This window comes from Oryctolagus cuniculus, chromosome 5, assembly GCF_051225735.1.
Source record: "Oryctolagus cuniculus isolate XC-2025 breed Fujian yellow rabbit chromosome 5, ASM5122573v1, whole genome shotgun sequence".
Lineage (NCBI taxonomy): Eukaryota > Metazoa > Chordata > Mammalia > Lagomorpha > Leporidae > Oryctolagus > Oryctolagus cuniculus.
Window position 1 is genome coordinate 149,158,198 of NC_142871.1, and position 25,060 is coordinate 149,183,257.

The following is a 25,060-nucleotide window of genomic DNA, read 5'->3' on the forward strand; positions in this document are numbered from 1 at the left end:
TTCAAATTTCATATTCTCTGGACACTTTCCTACTCAGATGAAATACTTCAAAAGCATAAGAAGAAATAAGAACTTCCTCTATAAATGAATTCTAGTGTTTTGAGTGAATCTTTTTAAGCACACTTCAAAACGGTTCCTTTTCATCATGTCCATGTTGCTTAGCAACAGAGGAGGGGGCAGAAGCAACGCACCCCTCAACCAAGAGGAATCAGTGCAAAAGCTTTTCATATTCAGTGTACACATTTCTTTCTAGACACTTCTGCTGCTAATAGCTTCATGGTTTTCCAGATGCTTAGTGTCTGCACAGAACTGCTCACATCCCCATTCCATGCCCTGGGAGATTATGATGTGCCACATTTTTTGACTTTTCTGGCTATAGGCTCATTTTCTTTGAGGTACTTTAGATGGAAACCCTCCAAAATGTTTTCCGTGCTCTGTGTCATGTTGATCCAGGTAGAGAATTTCTTCATTTTTCCCCCCCCTTAAGTTCCACCAAAAAAATCACTCCCAGAAGCTACTTGCTTTGGTTTGGACATGATTTACCCCCAGACCTCATGCACATGTTAAAACGCCAGAGTCATGAGTTAATGGCTCTATGAGGGTGGAAATTTAATTCAATCATAGTGTTTAGCAGGTGGATTTCATGGGAGGTCCTAGGGCACTGAGGGCCACTGTCTGGATGGGGGTTCTCAGAGAGCATTGGTATGAAGTTTGGATTTAGTATCAGCCTCCATCTCTGCACCCTGGTTTGCGGGGGCTCTTTCCTAAGTGTGTACTGCACCACTGGCAGCCATTGTGCATGTGAGGGGCCACACCAGTGGGACCACCTGATCTTGGACTTGATCCTCTAAAGCTATGAGCATTGGTTAGGTGCTTCCAGTATTTTGTTGTAGTGGCAAAAAGTAATTAATTACCTTGGGTAGAAGTGTTTAATGGAGATTTTGTGCCAGTGGAGAGACTTAGTCATGCAAGTGCAAATTTCTTAATATGGAAACTTAAGAACACCTGGCCCGCAGATCCTTCGGCTCTTTCAACAGCTTCTGTAACAGAGTCCTTCCTTACTCTCATCTTCTGCTTCACTTTCTTAGGCCCAAAGATGCTTTATTCAAAGAGCTAGTGACTTTGTTTTCATTACCTTGGCTCTAAAGCCCTCACCTCCCCCCAACAGGACATGTAGCCAAAAAAAAAAAAAAAAAAAAAAAAATTCCTAAACAAAGACAGTTCTTTCCCTTCTCTAGTAACAGTAATATGTGCCACAGTGAGATTCCAAGGCTTCTGATTTATTGTTCTTTCTGCATTCTTTGTGGGACTTCTAGCACCACATTGAAAAGAAACTGACCTTGCCATCTTGTCTTTTTTTACTGATAATTGAGGGAAAATGTCTGCCATTTTACCATTATGTGTAATTTAGCTACAGTTTTTGTGAGTTTTTTGTGTGTGTGTTTAAAGATTTATTATTTATTTGAAAGGGAAAGATTGAATCAGAGAAAGAATGAATCAGAGAGAGAGTGTGTGCTTCATTCTGCTGATTCACTCCCCAAATGGCAGCAATGGCCAGGGCTGGGGCTGGGCCAAGTTGAAGCCAAGAGCACGGAACTCCATCTGGGTCTCCCAAGTGTGTGGCTGGGGTCAAAGTTGAGCCATCTTCCTTTCCTTCCCAACCACATAAGCAGGGAGCTGGATCAGAAGCTGGGACTTGAAGTGGGCTCCCATATGGGTTGCCTGTGGCTCAACCCACTGGGCCATAATACTAAAGATGTCCTTTATCATGTTAAGCAAGTGTCAATCTATTCCTAGTTTGATAAGATGTTTATTTTATGTTGAATAGACTGGAATTTTAGCAACTGTTTGTAACCATTAAGAAGAGATGATCATTATTCCCCTTTGATTTGTCATTTTATTAAATAACTTTAATAGATTTTTCTAATGCTAAATGATTCATAAATCCTTTGGGTATGCTATGCTTGTTCATGATTTATTACTTTTTAAAATAAGGTGACAAATTAAATTTTCTAATATTTCATTAGGGTTTTTGTACCTGTATTAATAGATGAGATTAAACTATTGTTTTTCTTTCAGTATTAAAGCAATATTAGTTTTTTTAAAAACAAAAGTTAGCATTTGCTCACTCTTGGCAACTCTGGATAGTTTATGAAAAAGCTTTTTTTTTTGTTTTGGTTGAGTGAAAACTTGCTAAAATGTTATTTAGCTCTGATGTCTTTGTGGGTAGATTTATATTTACTGATATGTTTATTGTTCCTTTGAGAATAAATTTTAACAATTTGAGTATTTTTAAATTGTGCTTTAAAATTTACTTTTATTTGAAGTGTAGAGAGATAGAAACACGTACACACACACACATACACACACACAGGGTGGGGGGGACCTTTCTTCTGCTGATTCACTCCCAAATGACCTCAATAGTCAGGGCGAGGCCAGCCATTGCAGCCATTTGGGGTATAAACCAATGGATGGAAGATTTATTTAGTTAGTTAGTTGAAAGGCAGATATATGGGAGGGAGGGGGCCTTACACCCACTTGTTCACTCCCCAAATGGTCACAACAGCTGAGGCTGGGCCAGACTGAAACTAGGAACCAGAGATCTCATCCAGGTCTCCTACTTGGGTGGTAGAGGCCCAAATATTTGAGCCATCTTCTGCTGCTTCCCCTGGTGCATTAACACAGAGCAGTCAGGACTTGAACCAGTGCTCTGATATAGGATGCCAGAGTTGCAAGTGGTTGCTTAACCCACTGTACCACAACACAGACCTCGTATATTTATTTCAAATCTGAAAGTATCCTCCCCCCCATGAACAACACAAAGCCTGTTAGAACATTTTACTTTCTATTCCTTCTCCAATATTTCATATATTTCCCTTTGTTTTCAATCTCTTTCTTCAGTTGTTATTGCTTCTGGTTTTGTTATCAGTGTTTACTACGTCTCTCAAGGTGTAGCAGTGGCTTGCTTACTCTTGCTACTTGAGTCATGCTTGTTCTATCATGTAAGATTTTCTTCTTACTAAAAGTTGGTACATTTGAAATAACTTTATATTGTCCTCATGCATTTAAAACTTTTTAAATTCATTTGTTTACTTGAGACACACACACACACACACACACACACACGAGAGGCAAAATGGGAGAGCTCCCACCTGCCCATTCATTCCCAACAGCTGCAACAGCTGGTACGGGACCAAGGCGGAAATTGGGAGCCAGGAACTCAATCCAGGTCTCCCACATGGATGACAGGGAGCCAATTACTTGAGCCATCATCTGCTGCCTCCCAGAGTGCACATTAGCAGGAAGCTGGAATTGGAAGCAGAACCAGGACTCAAACCCAGCACTCCAGTATGGGGTAGGGGCATCTTAACTGCTAAACCATATACCCCCCGCCATCACTCTTCAATGATACCTAAACTGGGTATATATTCTATATTATTTTCACTGAGTATTTTATGATATTATTATATCATCTTTTCATCTATATTGTTGCTAATGAGAAATTTTCTGTTCTTTGTCTTTTTAAAAATATTTATTTATTTATTTGAAAGTCAGAGTTACAGAGAGGCAGAGAGAGAGAGAGAGACAGAGAGAGAGAGATCTTCCATCTGCTGGTTCACTCCCCAAATGGCCACAATGGCTGGAGCTCGGTTGATCTGAAGCCAGGAGCCAGGAGCTTCTTCCAGGTCTCCCATATGGATGCAGCGGCCCAAGGACTTGGGCCATCTTCTACTGCTTTCCCAGGCCATAGCAGAGAGTTGGATAGGAAGTAGAGCATCTGGGATTTGAACCAGCACCCACTTGGGATGCTGGCACTGCAGGTGGTGGCTTTACCTGCTATGCCAAAGAACCGGCCCCTCCTGTTCCTCTTATGATTTTATTTTGTGTATATATTGTGTGGATATATTCCAGTCATACTCTCTTGTTGCTTTAGTACTTTTATTTTGATTTTTTTCAGTTTTTTAAAAGATTTTATTTATTTGAAAGGCAGAGTTACAGAGAGGCAGAGAGAGAGAGGTCTTCCATCCACTGGTTCACTCTCCAAATGGCTGCAATGGCTAGAGCTGGGCCAATCTGAAGTCAGGAGCGGGGACCTTTTTCCAGGTCTCCCATGCCAGTGCAGGGACCCAAGGACTTGGGCCATTTTCTACTGCTTTCTCAGGCCATGGCAGAGAGCTGGATCAGAAGTGGAGTAGCCGGGACCCAAACCGGCACCCATATGGAATGCCGGCACTGCAGGCAGCAGCTTTACCTGCTATACCCTGATTTTTCCAGTTTTACTATGCTGTCTGAGCTTATTTTCATTTATCTTGAAATTCTGGAATCCTGATGTCTAAGAGAGGATGACTGTGCCCCCTCCCTGCGCTTCCTGGCTCACCACATGACCCTCCTTTCCCGCATGCTCTACCTTCTACCACCCTCATCAGACACCAGACTAATGGGGCCACTCCATCTTGACTGCGAACCTCCAAAACCTGAGCCAAAATAAACTTTCTTCCACCCTATTTAGCTCTTGGCCCATGTTTGTTCCAGTGGTGAAAAGCTGGCTGACACAATTATCATGTGACATTTCTCCTGGCGGAGAAGAGCGGCAGGGACTACAGCCTCCGTTGCTGGCTGCTGCTCCTCTGTGTCACTGTCATCTTAGATTAGGTCTTTGTTAGTGTCTGAAGGTCCCTCCTCCTCCTGGGTGCTGTGGTGCTTCCCTTTTATTGCTTACAGCGTATAGGTGTATGTATTTATACACATACAGGGCTGTGTGTATCTGTGTGCGGTGTTTGTTGGTAATGGTGATGGGGAGTTGGAGGGGAGCATCCACATTAGCTCGGGCTTCCAGGCTGCCATATTTGCTGCTGCAAGTTTGAGGTCATCTGTTCAAAAGTTAGGTTCCATTGCAGCAACTACCTTAGAGTGATTGTCCACGGCATCTGTGAGTGATCGTTACGTGATCGGCTGTGCTGTGAGAGGCTGTGATGTCTGTGATGTCAGGGTGAGTCAGTGCATGGGGGAAAAGATTGTGTTTAAAAGCTCAGAATGTTTGTGACAGTAAGGTGTGAAATCTCCCTGAGAAATTTCCAAGTTAAGAGAAAAAGTTGTGGAGAAAAGTTTAGCAAAAGCAAGCAGGGGGCCGGCGCCGCGGCTCACTAGGCTAATCCTCCGTCTTGCGGTGCCGGCACACTGGGTTCTAGTCCTGGTTGGGGCGCCGGATTCTGTCCCAGTTGCCCCTCTTCCAGGCCAGCTCTCTGCTGTGGCCCGGGAGTGCAGTGGAGGATGGCCCAAGTGCTTGGGCCCTGCACCCCATGGGAGACCAGGAGAAGCACCTGGCTCCTGTCATCGGCCATTGGAGGGTGAACCAATGGCAAAGGAAGACCTTTCTCTCTGTCTCTCTCTCTCACTGTCCACTCTGCCTGTCAAAAAAAAAAAAAAAAAAAAAAGGCAAGCAGGGAATGCGGAAATCTCTTTCAGGAAAGAGCCATGATCATCTTTTCATGTCCGCAGGTGAAAAAAATGGGTTAATTTTGATGTAACCATCACTACAAGTCTGTAAGGATTTCCTTGTAAAAACAAATATCAATTTTAAAAATGGCATGAAGATTTTAATCTCATATAAAACCACAAACATACTAATTATAACTCAGTCTGAGACTTTGTCAGCAAAATGTACTCACTGTCTTTTAAGTCCAAGATTTAAAAAATATTTAATTTATTTGAAAGGCACAAAGACAGAGACAGACAGACAGACAGAGATCATCTATCTGTTGGTTCACTCTCCAGATACTCACACTAACCTAGCTGGACCAGGCTGAAGCCAAAAGCCCCGAACTCAGTCCAAGTCTTCTGTGTGCATGGCAGGGACCAACGTACTTGAGCTGGCATCTGCTTTCCTGGGTGTGCATTAGCAGAAAGCTGGAATTGGAAATGGTGTCAGAGCTTGAATCAGACACTCATATGGGATGCAGTTGTCCCAAGTGGCGTCTTAACTACTGCACCAAACACCTGCTCCCAAGTCCATGAATCTTTATGTTTAATGTTCACTTTACTACTTCTAGGTAGTCCAGAAGTTTTCAATTGATGTTATAATAATAATAATAATAAATACTTAATACATTCTTCTATTTCTTCAATTAAGATGTATTTTAAGTAATGTTTTTCTAAAATGTGTTTTGAGAACCCAAAACTCACAGATTTCTTAACATACTTAGGGGTTGTACATTCTGTATCACACTTTATTTTCATATATATATATATATATAAACATTTATTTCATCGGTCTTTACAAAAGCCGGTGTAACTAAACTATGAAAATATCATTCTGGAACAGGACCAGTCCTAGAAAGTCCTGTTAATAATCTTCATTATAAATTTCAGAGATGCAAGGATTATTTTACCCTAAAAGCGGTGAGGTATTTATTGGCCCTATTGTAGTAAATCTTGAAAAACACCATCGCAGGGCCTAGAATCAGAATTCAATCTTAATAAATAGTAGCACCTCCTAGGTCGGGGAATTATAGAGACTCATCAGGAGCAGCACATGGTTGAGGTAGCTTGTGACTAATCTACCACCCATTCCTTTTTGTTTCATCTCTCTTTCATGACACCAAGAATGGCCAAGAACTGGATTAGTTATTTCAGTATAGAAATGAAATATAGATGGGAGTTCAGGGGAGCTGCATTTAGATTTGAAATCCTATTTAATCCTTACTACCCTATAAGCTTTAACAAGTTGTTTGGCCTCTCCAAGAAGTGGGCAAGAACCATGATGCCTACTTCTCTGCAGCTATGTAAGACTGAAATGAAGACATGAGCATTCTTTTTTTTTATATATTTTCATTTTATTTCAATGGCAGAGAAATAGAGACAGACATGGAGATTTTCTATCTGCTGATTCACTCTAAATGCCTACAACAGTTGGGCACAGGCCAGGATGAAACAGTAAGCCCAGAACTCCATCTGGGTCTCCCATGTGAGTGGTAGGGACCCAAGTACTTGAGCCATTATCTGTTGTCTCCTGGGGTAAAAATGATCAGGAATCTGGAATCAGAAACAGAGTGGGGACTTGAACCCAGGCACTCTGCTGTGGGATGTGGACATCCCAAGAGAATCTTAACCACTCGGCTAACGTCCCACCTGAAATCGTGAATCTTATTACAGCAAACTTATCTGAAAGCTAATCAACTCCTTTCTTTCCTCATTTTTGTAGTATAGTTCCTAGGTTTTTTTTTTTTTAATCCACTTAGATCTTAAAAAAAAAAACACCTGTCCTAAGCGGGATTTTTTCTGAATTTGTTTAAACCAAATATTTAATAGATTCCTGTCATCTGTCAAATCGTGCTATACAAGTGTAAATAATGTACATTCCCAAGGAGCTCATCGACCATGCATGAAGTTGATTTATGTCTCTATTTAACATGTTAGTCTTTATAAATGAATTAGTGTTTCAAGTGGGTTAGTATTGATTTACCCATACTGCACCATTTCATCCTCCATGTGATCTAGGTTACATGTACTTCAGAATGGACAGGTCCAAAGTCAAAAGCAGAATCTATCTACAGAGAGAACAGGCCCAGGGCTTGCCTGCAGAGCCCGTGGTCAAGTCTAGAGATTATGATACCACCAGGCCATGCTAATTGACCAAGTAAGGTTTGAATTCTGATGCTATGTTCTCACGTTCATTGGAGCAGGCAAAAAAAAAAACAAACAAACAAACAAAAAAAACTTTTAAATTGAGATATTTAAAAAATTAGTTAGCAGAGGACAAAATTACCCATTCCACTGGATCAAATGCAGCTTTGCATGGAAGAGAAAATGAGAAGCATGTGGAAGGAAGTTTAATCCTGCACATGATGGGTAAAAAAGCCACCGTAATCAACACAGGCCAATCAACAGAGCCTTCAGAAGTGGAAGTGAATGAGGAGTTAATGTTGAGCGGGTCCAGAGTTCCTGCTTTGGGTGATGAAAAAGCTCTGGAGCTGGATAGAGGGGATGTGGTTGCTCAACGTTGTGGATGCACTCAGCAGTACTGAATTGTACACTGAGTCATGTGGATCTTAAGTTGTGTCTGTTTTACCAGAATAGAAGTACAATGGAGATACAGAAAGTGGAAGTGGGTGGTTGAGTTTGGAGTTTCTCTAGGAAACCATCGCATTTCCTTATTTCTAAGGCTAAAGTGCCAACTCACTGTACCTCCTTTTTTTAGCTTGCAGACCTTCACTTGTTGTGCATATTTATGCTTCCTGTGACCTGCTCCACGCAGAGAAGCCACAAGCTTTGTATGTAAAATATTCTTCTGTGGAGATGATCATGATGTGCTTTCTGGCCCAGCCATTCCCTAATAACCATGTACACTCACTCTGTTACCTCACTGAGCTACAGAAGCCAGGAGGCATTAACTTTGTTTTAAGACTTGAGGAAATGGAAATGCAGAGAGGTGAGCACCTCACTGCAGTCCCAGGAGAAGCAGGGCTAGAACCTGTGAATTCTAGGTTCTGGGTTAGCATTCTTTAGATCTTATGATGTTTGGATTTTCATTTTATTGGAAATGACACTAAAGCTTTTATGTAAAGAACTTTCAGTCACATCAGTGTTTGCTTTCTCTGAAAGGAAGCAGTGATACGTATGACCACTCAGAGGATAATTGAAATCTTTACTTTCCATGCAAATGTTTCAGCATCTTACAGCCTGAATATATAAAGAATTTGATACAAATGTTAGATCCAATAATTCTAAAGCAGGCCATACATGTCATCATAACAGGCCAAAGCAAGAGGCTCATCTGAAAAGTTGGATATCACTGGGTGTTGTAGCCATTTGAGGAATGAACCAGCAAATGAAATCTCTCCCTGGGGCTGCCACTGTGGCGCGGTGGGTTAATGCCCTGGCCTGAAGTGCCAGCATTCTATATGGGCGCCAGTTTGAGACCCGACTGCTCCACTTCCTGTGGCCTGGGAAAGCAGTAGAGGATGGCATAGGTCCTTGGGCCCCTGCACCTGCGTGGGAGACCCGGAAGAAGCTCCTGGCTCCTGCCTTCGGATTGGCACAGCTCCAGCTGTTGCAGCCAATTGGGGAGTGAACCAGTGGATGGAAGACCTCTCTCTCCCTACTCCCCACCCCTGCCTCTCCTCTCTCTGTGTAACTCTGACTTTCAAATAAATAAATAAATAAATAAATCTTTAAAAAAAAGAAATCTCTCCCCCTCTGTGGTTCTTTTTCTCTTTCCTGTTCTCCCTGTCTTTCTGTCACTCTGCCTTCCAAATAAATAAATAAATCTTAGGAAGAAAAAGAAAAAAAAAGGAGAGACAGGGAGATTTTAAAGGTCCTTTCTTAGGGTTCTGACCAGGATTTAATTATTCATTTGTGACATCAATGACTTGGTTGGAGGTCCAGAATTTGTGATTAGTAGATCTATCATATTAGATCTGAGTATTTTTTTTTAAATAGGCAGATCATAGTGATGAGATAATTCTGGTAAGATCCACATCAACAGAGATGGAAGATAGTCATGTGTTTTTGACATCATAGGAAGAAAAAGACTGTCTTGCTATTTTCCCAAGTTTGTCACATCCTTTTACCAGCTAAACAAACATTGAGTGTCTATCTTGTGCCAGGTACTAGAAATGCAATGATAAGCAAGGCACATAGCCTTGTACGTGCTGGACAGTGCCTAAGTGTTCTAACCAAGACGTGAATTAGTTGCAGAGGTGACGTGGAGTGTGAGGAGTGTACAGTTCCTTGTAGGTTCCAAGGAGAAGCAGAATCCAAGGGCAGCCCTTCACAGTCTGTGGAGGGGAGGGGTTAAGGTGACACAGAGAGCAACTCAGATAAATGTATTGTGGGAGTTCTAAGTGACTTACGTGGATGAAGCTAGTGATGAGCAAGGAGGTGCCGTGGTTGGGTACCATGTAGGCGTCAACAAGACCAGATCATGTAGGAACTTGATCCTGGACTCTGGCAATGCAGGGAGCCACTGAAGAATTGCTTTCCTTTTTTAAAAAAGACTTATTTATTTACTGGAAAGTCAGAGTTATGGAGAGAGAAGGAAAAAAAGAGAGAGAGAGAGAGAGATCTTCCATCTGCTGGTTCATTCCCAAGATGGCAGCAACAGCCAGTACTGGGCCAAGAGGAAGCAGGAGCCAGGAGCTTTTTCTGGGTCTCCAATGTGGGTATCAGGGCCCCAGGTAGTTTGACCATCTTCTGCTGCTTTCCCAGGCCATTAGCAGGGAACTGGATTGGAAGTAGAGCATCCAGGATTTGAATTGGCACTCATATGGGATTGCCGGTGGTATAGTGATGGCTTAACCCACAGCGCAGGTCTCTCAGTGTCTCTTACAAGGAAATTAATTTTATGGATCAAGACCCTGCCCTTACGACCTCACTGAACCTTAATTATTACCTTAGAGACCCCATTTCCAAATACTGGTGGTAAGGGCTTCAACATACGAATTTATAAAAACTATAAGAATTTTTTAAAAATATTTATTTAAAAGGCAGAGTGGCAGAAGGGAAGTGAGGGAGAGAGAAGGGGGGGGGGGAGAGAGAGAATCTTCCATCTGCTGGTTTACTTCCCAAATGGCTATAATAGCCATGGCTGGTCCAGGCTTAAGCCAGGAGCCAGGAACTCCACCGGGGTCTCCCACAGGGGTAGCAGGGGCCCAAGTAGTTGGACCATCATCTGCTGCCATCTCAGACACATTACCAGAAAGCTGGATTACAAGCTGAGTAGTTGGAACTCGAACAGGCACTGCCATAGGGGATGCTGGTGTCACAACACTAGCTCCTCAGAATTGTTTAGGTATAAGATGATGAGGGACTAAATTGAGTAGGAGTCATAGGGTAGGAAGATAGGATGTCAGACGTGCTGAGGGCATAGAATGGATGGATCTTTGTGACTGGTTAGGTAGGGAATGGAGGGCAAGTATATCATAACTCATTTGTTATTGTTGCTTTGTTCATGGGTTAGATAGTAGGACTGTTAATAAGAATCGAGATTGTGAAGGGAGGCACTTCCTAGAGCAGTTAAGATGCCACTTGGAATGCCCGCATCCCACCCTGGAGTTTGTGTGTTTGAGTCGTGGCTCTGCTTCCAAATCCAGCTTCCTGTGGGTGTGCATCCTGGAGGGCAGCAGACAGTGATTCAAGCACTTGGGAGGTCCAGAAGGAATTCCTGGCTCGCAGCTTCAGTCTAGCCCAACCTCAGCTGTTATGGGCATTTGGGGAGTAACTAGCAGATGGACAGTCTGTGTGTATGTGTGTGCATGCAAATATATTTCTGTAAAAGTAGAAATTTAGGGGCAGGTGTTGTGGCACTACACATTAAACAGCCACTGGGACTTCCAGATCCCATGATGGTGTTCTAGCTTGAGTCCTGGCAAGACTCCATCTAGTTCTCCCATCTGAGTAGCAGAAACTCAAGGACTTGAGCCATCAGGGAGCTGGATCAGAAGTAGATTGGCTGAGGCTTAAACCAGCACTCTGATATGAGATCTGAACGCCCCAAGCGGTGGCTTAACCTGCTGTGCCACAACACTGGCCCATTACTTTCATTCTTAACAATTTAGTCTGACCGTATCTCTACTTTTATTGCTGACTTAAACTGATATTTTTGCTAATAAATGGGAGAATTCTCTGGAAGGTGCTGTAACAGGTAAAGGATTGTAGTTGGCTGTGAATTTAACCTCTGTGTCTCCAGCTGCAGAATGAAGTCATTTATTACGGGAAAAATGGCTGGCCCTAAGGGAGAAGACAAATGGCTGCCTTTGCCCTCATTTAAGCAGCATGGTGGCCCTAGCATGGGTCCTCAGAGCCCAGGGTCTGGGCCGGGGAGGCCACCTGTGAGGGTCTGCTCTCAGAGTTGCTGCCTGTGCTCAGGATTAAGGGGTCATCTCCTACTCTTCTTATAAGCGCTAAGCTTTGAGCAAATAAAAAGCAAACTAAATAAATAATGAGAGAAGATACTGCAAATCTGAAGGAAATCTCTCAGGAGATTAACACAAACCAAAAGGAAAAATGAGCATTGAAACTGAGTCTTTAGAGTCTTCTACCTGAGAGCAGGTGAGCAGGTGATAACTCACACAGAGGTAAAAGATTGTCCATTCCAATTCATAGGAGAGCAAGTATAGTGAGTGTCATTGTTGATACACAGGGAGAGATCATAGAAAGCAGATGACTGGGGTGGGCAAAATGGCACAGTAGGTTAAACGCACACTTGGATGCCCACAACCCACACTGGAGAATTGGGGATTAAGTACTGCCTCTGCTTCCCATCCAGCTTCCTACTAATGCATCTTGGGAGGCAACAGATTATGGCCCAAGTGCTTGCATCCCTTACTGAGATGGAATTCCTGACTCTGCCCTACCTCTTGCAGTCATTTGGGGAGTGAACCAGTGGATGGCAGAGTGCTCTCTCTCTCTCTCTCTCTCTTTTCCTCTCTCTGTCACTTTGCCTTTCAAATAAATAAGTAAAAACTTAAAGAGCAAAAAGGAAAGCAGATGGATAGAGAAAAGTCATCTTGTTTATCTCTTGTGCTTTATAATTGTGTCTACTAGTGATAGGCTTCCTGGATTGAGGGAGTCAAAGCTATAATAAAAATGCCTCTCTGAGAAACTTCTTTCACTAGAATGACCTTGAGTTTTGTGTGTGTGGGTTTTTTTAGCCTAGAGGAGAAAATCTAATCATACCTTTCTCCACAAAACAAAATATTCATCAGTTCCATTCTTGTTTAGGGTTGTTATCATCACAAGTTAGAATGTCCACAGAAAATGAAAAGCCATGGCAAAGTTACATGAATGTTGGAGCACGGAAATATTGCAAAACTGAAAGAAAGCAGGTAAGACTGTTTCCATTCAACTGTACTGCCTTTGGGTTAAAGATGTTATCTAAGTTGGATATGAGAGATAAGTGTGATGAAACAGGAAGTCAGGAATGAAACCCCCACATTATGTCATGTAGCATGGCACAGGATCAGTCTTTTTCCTCTCCCAGGTGGTTAAAGCTATTGCTGTCATATATGCATGTTAGCCTGAAGGACTGATGTATGTGCACAGAATAACCCAAAATATGAGTTCTAATCAGAATTATGATGTGTGTACATTTTACTGAAAATGGTGTGATTAATGCAAAGGCTACAGAGGAAGCTCTATGCTAGATGGAAACTTGATTCCACAGGAAGTGTATAATATCAGAGCAAAAACAGAAGGATAGCTGGAAGGTAGGAATTGAGAAAGGAAGAATGTATACAGGTGTTGTGGAGAAAAGGAAATATTTCCATCTGTAAAAAGATTTTTTTTTTACAAAATTTGTTTACAACAAAATATATGTCTATCTTTTAAAAGAGACCATGTTGTTTTAAGATATCCTAGGACAAAGACATGGGAATAATCCTTCGTTCAGTTAGGAAAGAAGGGAGGAAGGGAGGAAGGGAAGAAGGGAGGAAGGAAGGAAGGAAGGAAGGAAGGAAGGAAGGAAGGAAGGAAGGAAGGAAGGAAAGAGGGAGGGAGGGAGGGAGGGAGGAAGGGAGGGAGGGAGGGAGGGAGAGGGAGAAAGAAGGTGGAGAAGGGAGGAAGGGGTTGTAAAGCATCAAGCTATGCAGGCAGAGGCTGGTGGCTTGTCTTGGAGAGAGGGTGGGATTTGTCAGGATATCCTTGGGTCAATATGGAGGGCACTGTTATGACACATGTGAGGAGGAGTACCAACATTTCCTGAATTTCAGGTCAGCTGTTTCCCCCAAAGTGAACCTGTAGGAAAGGAGCTCACCTTATAGGGAAGTCTTTGATATAATATCTCAATTTCTCAGTTACTTTACTTTGATTGACAAATGATACTTGACAAAGCCACATGAGCCTCAGTCTCTGGGTTGCAAGCCAGTTTGGGATGCTTATAGAGGCAGCTAAAATATTGTATATAGGAGCTGGGGTGATGCAGTGAGTTAAGCCAGCACTGGCTCCCATATTGGAGTTCTGGTTCAGTCCTGGCTGTTCTACTTCCAGTGCAGCTTCCTGCTAATGCAGCTGGGAAGGCAATGGAGGATGATCCCACTTGGGTTCTTGCCACCTGTGGGAGACCCAGATGGAGTTCCAGGCTCCTAGCTTCATCCTAGCCCAGCTCTGACTGTCATGGACATTTGGGTAATGAACCAGTAGATGGAAAACCTCTTTCTATTTCTCTCTCTTGTGTTCCTCTTGCATTTCAAATAAATAAATAAATAAATCTTCAAAAAATAATTATCCCCACTTGGGATGCCCACATCTCATATAAGAGTGCCAGTTTGAGTCCCAGCTGCTCCACTCTCTACCCAGCTCTCTGATAATTTGCCTGGAAAGGCAGATGATGGCCCAAGTGTTTGGGCTGCTGCTACCCATATGAGAAATCTGGATAAAGTTCCTGTCTCTTGGTTTCAGCCTGGCCCATCTCTAGCTGTTATGGCCATTTGGGGAGTAAACTAGCAGATGGAAGATCTCTGTCTCTCCCTCCTACCTCTGTGTCAGTCTGTCTTTTAAATAACTAAATAAATCCTTGAGAGATTTATTTGAGAGGGAGAGAGTTAAAGAGGGAGGGAGCAAATGCCAGCAGTGGGCTGGGCTGAGGGCAGAGCCAAGAACTCAGCCCAGGTTTCCCATGTAGGTGTCAGGACCCCACTTAATCACTTACCTCTCAGCGCACACATTGGCAGGAAGCTGGAAATGGAAGCAGAGCTAGGACTTGAACGCAGGCATCTAGCATGGGATGTGGCTGTCCAAAGTGGTCACCCCACCATTCTCCTTTAGGTGCACTGGAGGTTCAGCTGATATATCAAAACAGTTGATTATAATAATATTCCCTACTGCAGAGCTCACTGCCAACATTAGACTTACGGGACTTCCTTATGTTTCTAATCTGATTCTATATACAAAACTTTCATACATGACATACAATTCTATTTTATGACAATTTCAATGTTTCATTCTGTGAGATATCTAAATTTAAACTACTGCATAGAAAATTAACTAGATAACTCAAAACATTTCTCATTACCCCACTGTTGGCCTATTTTCTAGGGGAAAATTTATCTTGTGCTTTCACTCTTTAAATAGAATGCATTCCTCTCTTTAGGTCTTCTTAGGTGGGGGTCTTCAAAAAGTTCATGGAAAATGCTTATTATTAAAATAAAAAACACTATGCATGGATTTCAAAAAAGTTTTTGCACCAAAATGAGCTTCTGTTTTAATTTCATTTTTCCATGGAGAATGCCTTATGTTGAATTCCCCTAGAAGTTAACTCTGAGGGCAGGATTCAAGAGGAGCCAGTGCTGTAGTCTGTTTGGATTGTGGTTCCAGAAAGCTCTGATAGGCAAGAGTCAGAGGGAAGAGAGAAGGAAGCCAACACAGGTTCTCTTATTTTTTTTCTTTTTTTTTTCAAAGTTTTTATTTATTTATTTATTTGAAAGAGTTACAGAGAGAGGTTGAGACAGAGAGAGGTTTTCCATCCGCTGGTTCACTCCCCAGATGGCCTCAATGACCAGAGCTATGCAGATCCAAAGCCAGGAGCCAGGAGCTTCTTCTGGGTCTCCCACATGGGTGCAGGGACCCAAGCACTTGGGCCATCTTCCATCGCCTTCCCAGGCCATAGCAGAGAGCTGGATTGGAAGAGGAGTAGCTGGGACTAGAACCGGTGCCCATATGGGATGCCGGCGCTTCAGTCCAGGGCTTTAACCCATTGTGCCACAGCACAAGCCCCACGGGTTCTCTTAAAGAGTGGATCATTGCTGTGGGTGATTGGGGCTCAAAGTTGGGAAACCTCTGGGAGATGGGAGAATGCAGCCTACTGGAGTCTACCAGGTGCCAGTGGGAAAGCTGTACGATTGGCATGTAAAATCCGGTCCTTGACTGGCTGTGGGCTACACTGAAGGGCTGGTCACCCCTGTGCAAGGCAAAGTGAGGTGTGGAAGCCAGAAGGCGGCCTGGAGCAAAGCAGAAAAGGGAGGAACTTGTAGGAAGATGCCATCAGCCTGCTGGTAGGAAGCCCAAGACATCCAGGTGGAGCTCCATCCAACACTGTCAGTACACAGGGCACCTGCATTCCACAGGCCACCTGCTCTGACATATCCATCTCCTTACCTCCCTGTTGTTAATGACCACTAACAAAGCATTAGCTAGTGTGATGGCAACTCAGACAGATGGCATCATTTTGAAAGGTAGCAGTTAGTAGGTCCCTATACAGCTTGGTGCAAGAGTGGGCCTTCTTGTATAGAAGGGGGAGCCCTGGTCAGGTAAGCACCAGGATTCTTGGAGGAAGTCACTTGGTTCACAAGCAGGCTGGGAAAGGGTCCTGACAGGTGTATTTCATTAAGGTGGGAAGCAAGGAGAAAACCTTCTTAAGGTCACACTAACTTTATTTTCCCACTTAGTAAATGATCTCTTCATCCCTTGAGAAAAAAAGAGAGAGAGAGAGAGAGAGAGAAACACACAGTAAATGATTTCAGATGATCAGTAATGTGTTAATAAGATTTGATGAGTAGCCCATGCCAGCGATCCAGGAGTACTTACTAGTTAGAAACTCTGTCTTGGTTGCTCTGCCCTATAAACTGGTCTTTTGGGGCGGCAAGAGAATGAGATGATCTCGAAGCACTGACTTTTCATTATTTTCCACGCAGATCCCTGAGGATAGCGGAAGAGTTTGTCTCGGGGAGGGCAGCCTTCTCCTAAAAAGAGAATTCTGGAAGTCATCATAATTAAACAAAGAGGAAAATGTGCCAGACAGGAGTGGGTGGCGGCTGCTTTCTCTTTGTGGTTGGTTGGGGTGCCTTCCAAGATCCTCAACCTAGGATGAGGCTTCTGAGCTTCCACTAGGTGACAGGCAGCCCAAGAGAGCCAGGGCTCCCCGAGAAGGCCGCGCAGGTGCCCGTGCGACCCGCAGGTGAGAAGGCTGCCGCTCCTGGAGGCCCGCGGGCGGGTCCTGGGTCCTGACTCGGCGGCCTCGGGCCGCTCGCTGGGATGGCAGGGCCCAGCGGGGCGCGCAAAGACTCGGCCCGACGGGCGCGGCGCGGCTCACACTCGTGCCCCTCCTCGCCCTCGGCTTCCCGCAGCTGCCCGAGCCGCCGCCCTCGCCTCTCCCGCGGCCGCTTCTTTCTCTGTCTCTGCCACCTTTCCCCTCCGCTCAGCCCCGCGCGCTTCCAAACTGGAGAAACGCGTCCCTTCGGGGAGGCGGGCGAAGCTTGTGCACCGCCCGCCTTTACACAGTGGGTCGCCTCGCGCGCGGGCTGGGAGGGGACCCGGGAGTTCGGCATCCCTAGTCCCGGGATGCGATTGTTCCAGTTCTTCTTCGGGTCCCCAGCACCGCGCGCGCTAACTCTGGGGAAGTTGGTTTCAAAAGTTTCCGAGAGCGGTGTGGGCTGGTGGGAGAGGGGCCCAGGGTAGGGTGCAGACACGGGGAGGCGAGGACACTGGCGCTGCTGGCGACGTCTTTGTTCTGCTCCGGGGGAGACCTGGCCAGGAGTCGCCAGCCAAGAGCCGGGACCTACAGCTGCGACATTCCGGATCCAGCAGGGGACCTTCGCGTTAAACTGCATCCCCCCCCCCCAGGCCTGCCTCTACACCCCTAAGCCAAGCCTTGGCCTGGCTCCCAAGTCCCCAGGCTTCCTTTGATCCGGTCCCTAGGGCCCCCAACCCACCCAGACCCCAAGTCCGGGATAGAGGAAGAAGGTGGGGGCGAAGGTGCGCAATGGCAGGGTACCAGTTGGAGGGTGCAAGTTCATTTGGAATGTCTTTTTCTTTGCCCTGAAACTGCCTCCCCATGCGGGCCCCCATTCTTTATCGTTTCCCCCCATCTCACCGTTGTCTTCTTCACTTCTAGTGAGATCTAGGATTCTAGAGATCTGCCCTGAGTCCACCGAGCGAGCCCACGCTGTGGCCTGCAGCTGGGATAGGGGTTGAGGGACTAGGGGATGGTCAGGATGGGTCCCCAATTCTGTAGGACGAGGACGATTGGAAAAGGACCTGAGGAAGGGTCCAGAGCTGCTGCAGGTCCGGGACACCTGATTTGCCCGGGGCAAGGCAATGGGGGAGGGGTGTAGAGAGGATGCTGGAACTTGCTGAGCCAGAGGATAGAGGATGGGGAGGCGGCCCGGGATCCTGCTCAGGTCCTTGGGACGTGGACGAGGAAACGGTGTCGGGGAGTGGGCAAGGGGAGAGACGCTAGGCTCCTTAGTCGGATTGAGCTTGGTGAGCTGTGCACTTTGGGATCGGGGAGCTGGGGGTCTGAAGACGTGGTGGTGGTTCCCAGCCCTCGGAGCCCCTGGACGGTGACGCGCAGCGCCTGCGGCAACAGGTAGTCTATCAGGAGTGGCTGGAGGCCCTCGCCAGACCCGAAGTGGCCTTTGTCCTGCCCAGAACCTTGGGGCCAGTGTCCGTGGGGGTGGGCCGGGGAGGCGAGTTTACTGACACTTGGAACCCCCTTGGAGTGGCTACTGTGTGTTGGGTGCAGAAGGGTGGATCCGACTGTAGGGTTGGGGATGGAGACGCTCCGCTCGTGTGCGCCCCACCTCTGTTTATGTAAGCGCCTTTATCTGCTGGGGCTGACCCCCGACCCTTCGCATTTTGTGTCCCGGGAGGATGAAAACTGACGGAAACTCGATGCCAAAGTGGATTGTTCACACTGATTGGCAGGGAGAGTGCAAACAAAGAGGTGCATCTCCCGGAAACAATGATTTTGGAGATTCCCCACCATGGACTCGTCTTGGGAAGAGGGGACGGTCAAAGGGTGGGTGGGTGTGGAGGGGACCAGGACTGGCATCCGCCGGCGAAAGTTGCGGGTGAGGGAGTGGGAAGGGCGGGTCGGGGCAGAGTTTCGGCGAACTGGGGACCCTGCGGCCAGGCTGGCCCCGGAGGTTCCTGAGCCGGGCGGGAGATGCGGGGAGAGGGAGGGGGCGGGAGGGCGGGGAGGGAGAGAGGAAGAAGGGTGAGAGGCAGAAACCTGCCGCGCTCGCCGCCTCTTTGTCTGCTCCGGGACTCGGAACAAAAGGGGGAACTCTGATGAACTCTCCCTCCTCCCCTCGCCCCGGACGCCCGGGTCTCTCCCGCTCGCAACTTTGCCGCGGCCACTTTCTCTGCTGTCAGGCCGCAGGAAAGGGTGCGAGCGCTTCGCGGGCGGCAACGAGGGAATCGGGTCTCTTCCAAGTGCGCCGGAGTGGGCGAGAAGGTGAGTGGGGATTGCGGTGCCGGGTGCCTCCCTCCGCGTTCGCTCGCCCTGCTCCGCGCCCCGCAGTGCGCAGAGGCACAGTCCGGTGGCAAAGTTTTTGCCTGGTCAGTTGGACCTCCTCCCTCCATTCCCTGCTCTTTTGTTCTTTAGAGAACTTGCACAGATAGTTTTTTGTTTATTTTTCTGTAGGCAGAAGCCAAGCTGGCTTTATTTGAGGAGCTGGGAGTGGGGTGGGGAGGAGGGTATCCCAAGAAGGGGCATTGCCTCGCCGTCTCCCCGCTGTGCGTGTGTCCTGGGAGAAGACGCCGGAATGGATGGGGACGAGCCCAGTCTCACCCTCACCCCAGCCTTGATTTGGGTCATGCAAAAGAAAGAGGTATTTAGCAGGAGGTCTTTTCCTTACGGTTTTGTAACTTAACTGTGCTGTGTGGCTCCAATGCGCAATACCAAAAGCTGCAACAATAGAATGTAGAAGGGGTTTGGGTGGTAGGGGTTGGGCTCTTGAGTTTGTGTCCAGGGGGTTGCAGCCAACAGATAAAAGAGTTCCGAAAGTTTTCCTCTGGGGCTGGGGCAGAGTGGACGGAGCCACAGGTTCCAGACTGTCAAGAGATGCAGGGATGAGGGGATGGGGCCTGGACCACTCCTGAGAGTCGCCATCCCATCGTCGTCGGTCCCTTTCAGTTTCACGACCCACCCGGAATGACCCAGGCAGTCACCAGCACTCACCCTCACTTCTGCTTCGCACATTCCTTTCCCATCTCAATCTGTTTGACTGGGAGAGGGGAACCGGGTCCCAGACGCTCCCTGACCTAGCCCTCCGCCCGCCTTTTGTGTTTTAACCTTTTGTTTCTAGCTGCCACGCCCGCCCCAAAGAGGGATGGCTGTGAGCCCCTGCACTGCTGAGGCCTTGCGACTCCTCTCGGGGCTGGAGGCAGGGGGACTCCCCAACTTTGTTTTCTAAGTGGCTTAACTTGGTTGCCTTTGTAGGTTGGTTCTTGCTCAGATGAGAACACTCAGCAACTAGTAAACATCTCCACTTCACATAAAATTTCTTCCAGCGCCTTTCCACTTTGCTACAAAAGTTGTTTATCCCCTTCCTGTCACTTGGCTGATAGAAAAGACACCTCAGAGAAGGGGAGTTTGTGGAAAGTGGGCACATGCATGATCTGACTGTTGGGAGGTATTTTAAAGATGAAGAATGTGTGGAATAAGCTTCTTGAGTCTACGTGATTTAGGTCATTATCTTCAGGTATGTTTTGTGGGATTGGTCCAAATACCAAGGTAATTTATCAGCTTCTGTACTTTTCTCTTGTACTTCCAAGTGCTGGAGGCTTTCCCCATGCCCTTGGACTTAGTCACCCTTGACGGAACCAACGCAACATCAAACCGAATGCCCTGCTCTTAAGGGAACACACAGACTCGGCCTTTTATTGTAACTTCTTAAAATTATGATTTTGCGTGGTGATGTCTGTTATTGAGAAAGCCCCTCATGGTAGAAGTGATTTAAGTATGTATGAAGTTCTGAATGTTCCTATCAAAGACATGAGGTATAGCCATGCGACAGTCACTTTCTTTTAGAAGGTGAGTGCCTAGCTTGACTTGGAAGCTAACCTGACTTCATTTCTATTGTCTAGGTGTAATTACTGTCAGCCACTGAGGACATCACGCAGTTGCTGGAGTACTTCCTAGTGCTGAACTTCATCCTGCATTGTTTTTACTGGATCTATCAGCAAACGATACGGAAAGTGCCCGTATGAAGTCAAATCACCCCTGGGTGGAAGTTCCTCAAGGTTCTTCCTTTGGAGTTACTTAGCAGTTCAGTAGTTGGGATTTTTTTGAAGATGCCTTTCCTATGTGGATTATTACAATGTGATGACCGCGAGCTCGCCACCTTCCAGAAGGTATGTTTCTTTTTGGATACTTAGCTGCCATCACTTCATTTTGGCATTGATGCTTAGGCCAGTAGAGAACTGTCTCCTTATTTTGAGCTGTTGCTTGACCAAAGTGATTTAGGACCTCAGGCCTCCTTGTTTTGAGTTGGTTTTTGTAGCTCCTTTTTCATTCGGAATGATGACTTGCGTACTTCTGATGGAATTTTCCTAACTGTACAGTATGTTCTTCAATATTGGCACACATAATGAATGTGGATTGCATGGTCACTAAGGGCATTTAGTAGCAATCATGGATCCAAAAGGCAGATTTCCGATTTTGCTTATGATTGATTTTCTTCTTAAATATCACAGTGGATGTTTCTACATTAACAGAACTGTTGTCGTTTGCACTGTTATCAGTATTCTTTTTTTTGTTTGTTTGGATACTTTATTTTGATAAACAGAATCCAAAAGTGTCCAAAAACAAATTAATTTCTAGAGAATGGGAGTTCTATAAGGATGAAAACTTTGACTAAGTCAATAACAACAGAGCCTGTACAATTTGTTTAATCTTTATGATCTATATTGAGATTTTACGGTGGTTTTTAGGAATCTTACATTCTTTCTTATAAAGCTTAAAATTCGTTTTTGTTCCTTTCTGAGAATGCAGTTAAAAATTTACACATCCTTGGTAGTATAAAAAGTTAATTTGATACAGTAGTTGCTGTTCTTTTTAGCAGTTGTTTGCCATGAAAAGTGAGAGTTTTCTTTCCGTGATCTTGTCAAAGAAAGTAATTGAGCATAGGAAATATTTTTATCTCACTATAAGGAAAAAAAAGCATTATGATTTGCTTCTTTCTAATTGTATAAACTTAGACAAGCTACTTTTCCTGAACTTCAGTTTACTGTCTAAAATGATTAAGTTAAATGGATTTTAAGGAATCTTCTAGCTTTAAGATTCTGTGCTTTGTTGATTGCTCTTATAATTAAGATACATCCTTTCATGAAGTTAATTTTAAAATTGTGGAACAATAGTATGGCATGGAAAACTTACAGTGAATTAATTTTTATTTTGTACGAATGCTCTGTGCATGGAATATTACGTCAGAAAACATCCTTTAAACATTCTGCGATGTACACTTTTGGCAAAATGTGCTATATTGGAATTTCAGATTTCTGTAAATGTTTTCACTAAAGTTGACCTGTTGCAATATTATTTTGGAGGTGGAGAGCCCAGTATTATTTCCCAACAAGTGGCTTACCTACAAATACCTGAAGTGAATACGTTTGAATTTGTTTAAATAGTCATCCAGAGTTGGGCATGGAGGTTTGAAAACAGACTTGGGAACGAAACAATTACCTCCTGCAGTACCTTGGCAGGTGACTTGATTTCCTTGGTTCTGAGTTTCCTCATTTATAAAGTGGAGATCACAAACCTATTTCACAGGGCTTTTGTGGGGAGTGTTTGTTAAAGATCATATAAGTAGGAAGAAACTCACAAAAGGCTAGACTTAACAGAGAGCTGAGCATCTGTAATCAAACCCTGTGGTGCTATTATTAGCATTCACACTGTGTTAGTGATGTTTTGATACCCCAAACTTTTCTTTGTTGACGGTCTTATAAGTTTCAAGCCACATTAAGCAAAAGTACTCACTAAAATACTCAAAGGCAATTTGGACATTTGCACATATTTAAATATTTTTCCTCTACAATATGTGACATTCAATGATTTTATTTGGTTGAGTGTTGATTAACTTACTTCAGCAAAGATTTATTACATCTAATTATGTAGAAAGCATGTTGCTGCAGGTTGTGGCTTCATTTTAGAATAGTGGCCCTTCCATTTCCTTGTAGAAATATCTGTAAATTGAGATAATGTTTGTAGTGACTTTCTAGAATTGGTTTACTAAAATTCTCTATTTTCAATTCTAGTAATGATGACTTACAGTTGAAAAAATGTTGTTTATTCACCTTCCATCTAAAATATAAAGTGATGGCTCAGTGATTTGATGAAGATGTCAAGAACTATAGCACATTTTCCATATTAATTCCTATAGAATGGTCTTTATTGAAACAAAAAAACCTCACAGTTAATATAAATGGCCCTTGGCAGAATAGTATTTAATTCTAAGTTCAGTTTCAAGTCTTGGATTTTCATTTTCTATATCTGTAATATAGCAGGATGTGTCTCCTTATGCAAGTGATAATGTAACTTGAGAAAATAGAGAGTTCTGATAGGAAAGTTGAAGCGTTGCTGCTTTTTATTAGATTTATTTATTAATTTGTTTTTATTTGAAAGGCAGAGTTATGGAGACAGAGAGATCGTCCATCTGCTGGTTCACTCCCCAAATGGCTGCATCAGCCAGGGGCAGGGCTAGGCTGAAGCAAGGAGCCAGAGCCTCACCCTGGTCTCCCAGGGTGAGCTCAAGTACTCAGCCATCCGAGGCTGCCTTCTCAGGTGCATTAGCAGGGAGCTGGATCAGAAGTGGAGCAGACAGGACTCAAACCAGCACTCATATGGGATGCCAGCATCGAAGGTGGGTAGCCTTACCCACTATATCACAGTGCTGATTCCAACACAATGTTGCTTTTTTTTAGTGTTATTGATTTATTTGAAATACAAATAGATAGACGGGAAGAGGGAGAGGGAGAGAGAGAGAGGGAGAGAGCCCCTTTGTTAACTCATTCCTCAAATGTGTGCCTGAAGCCAGGAACTCAATCCAGATCTCCTATGTAGGTGGTAGGAATTCATTCTTTTGAGGTATCACTGCCGCCTTCCAGAAGCTGGGGTCAGGATCAGAGCCAGAACTGAACCAGGCACCCTGATGTGGGAAACAGGCATCCGAGCTGCGAGGCCGAATGTCCCCTAACTCCATGCCCCACAGAGTATGCATTTACCTTGTTGGTAATTTACTAGCAGATAATTGCCTAGAAGTGAGAATGTGAAGGAAAAAAAATTAAAGTCAATATTAAAATAGAAATTTAGAAACTTATATCCAAACTTTGTTAAAAATATTTAAGTAGCAAATTATCATTAATACAACTATGGATGTAATAATTTGTAATTACAGTTTAAAATGATAAATGCATTAAAATGGTTTTGTGTGCTGTTAGCTTTTAAATTATAGTCAAATATACTTAATAACTTTACTATAGATATCAAATTTTACAACTTTGGTTATTTAAAATTGTTTGCTGACTTGATTCTGTTTGAATTACTGGCACCAGAACAATCTACCAAGATGTTCCCAATAAACGCTCATAGGAAGAAAACTTAGATTCAGCTGTGCCTTCTAGAATGATGAAAATAATACATGTGGAGGATATTATAAGCAAATAAGCATTATTTATCTAACTTCTACCTTGATAATTTGCGATCATCTGGATGTCTTGTTATGTTCTGGGTATCATTTCTACTTATTTTTCTGCTAAGAGTTTCTCTCAGTCCTTGTTTGTGTTCCCACATTCACTTTGATTTCTTCTTTATGACTTAAGATTTGTCTAATGTCAATCACATCTAAGAACTTTGATACTTCCATGCCTATTGTTAAAGATACAGTTTATTTATCATGAATCTAAGAAGCCGACTTTGGTCCTTAATTCTTTCTCATTCTTTCTTTTCAATGCTGTTTATTTAATGCTTCCTATGTGCCAGGCCTTGTTCTCAGCACTTAGGGCACAAAAGTGAATAAAGTTCATAAAAATCCCTGAATTTTGGAGCTTTTATTAGTGACAGTAAACTAAACTAGATGTTAAAAAGTGGCAAATACTGCAGAGAAAAATGAGGTGGGAAAGGGAGCTAAGCACTTGGAGGGCAGAGGTTACAATTTTCTATAGGATGGCTGGGGATGACCAGGGAAGGTGACATCTGAGGGTGTCTCTGATGAAGTCAGGGAATGTGCTACATGACAGCAGTGGGAGGAGCACTCAGGCAGAGGAAATGGCTAGTGTCTGACCAGTCCAGGGAAAGCCAGGTGGATGCAGTGGCCTGGAGGAGAGTAAGCAAAGCAGCAAGAGGCAG

General features: G+C 44.5%; 1 long non-coding RNA gene across 2 annotated transcripts in view; it reads left to right on the plus strand.

The window, feature by feature from the left end:
• Positions 1–25,060, plus strand: part of LOC103349704 (transcription factor SOX-4) — a 524,220-nt gene that overhangs the window by 37,070 nt on the left and 462,090 nt on the right. Inside the window, exons 2-3 of one of the 2 annotated variants that reach the window (XR_016234234.1) lie at positions 12,721–12,824; positions 20,803–21,069. This is a non-coding gene — a long non-coding RNA (transcription factor SOX-4). Of the gene's footprint in view, positions 1–12,720; positions 12,825–18,911; positions 19,169–20,802; positions 21,070–25,060 lie in introns of those variants that run through there. The other variant, XR_016234235.1, reaches the window with a different exon arrangement.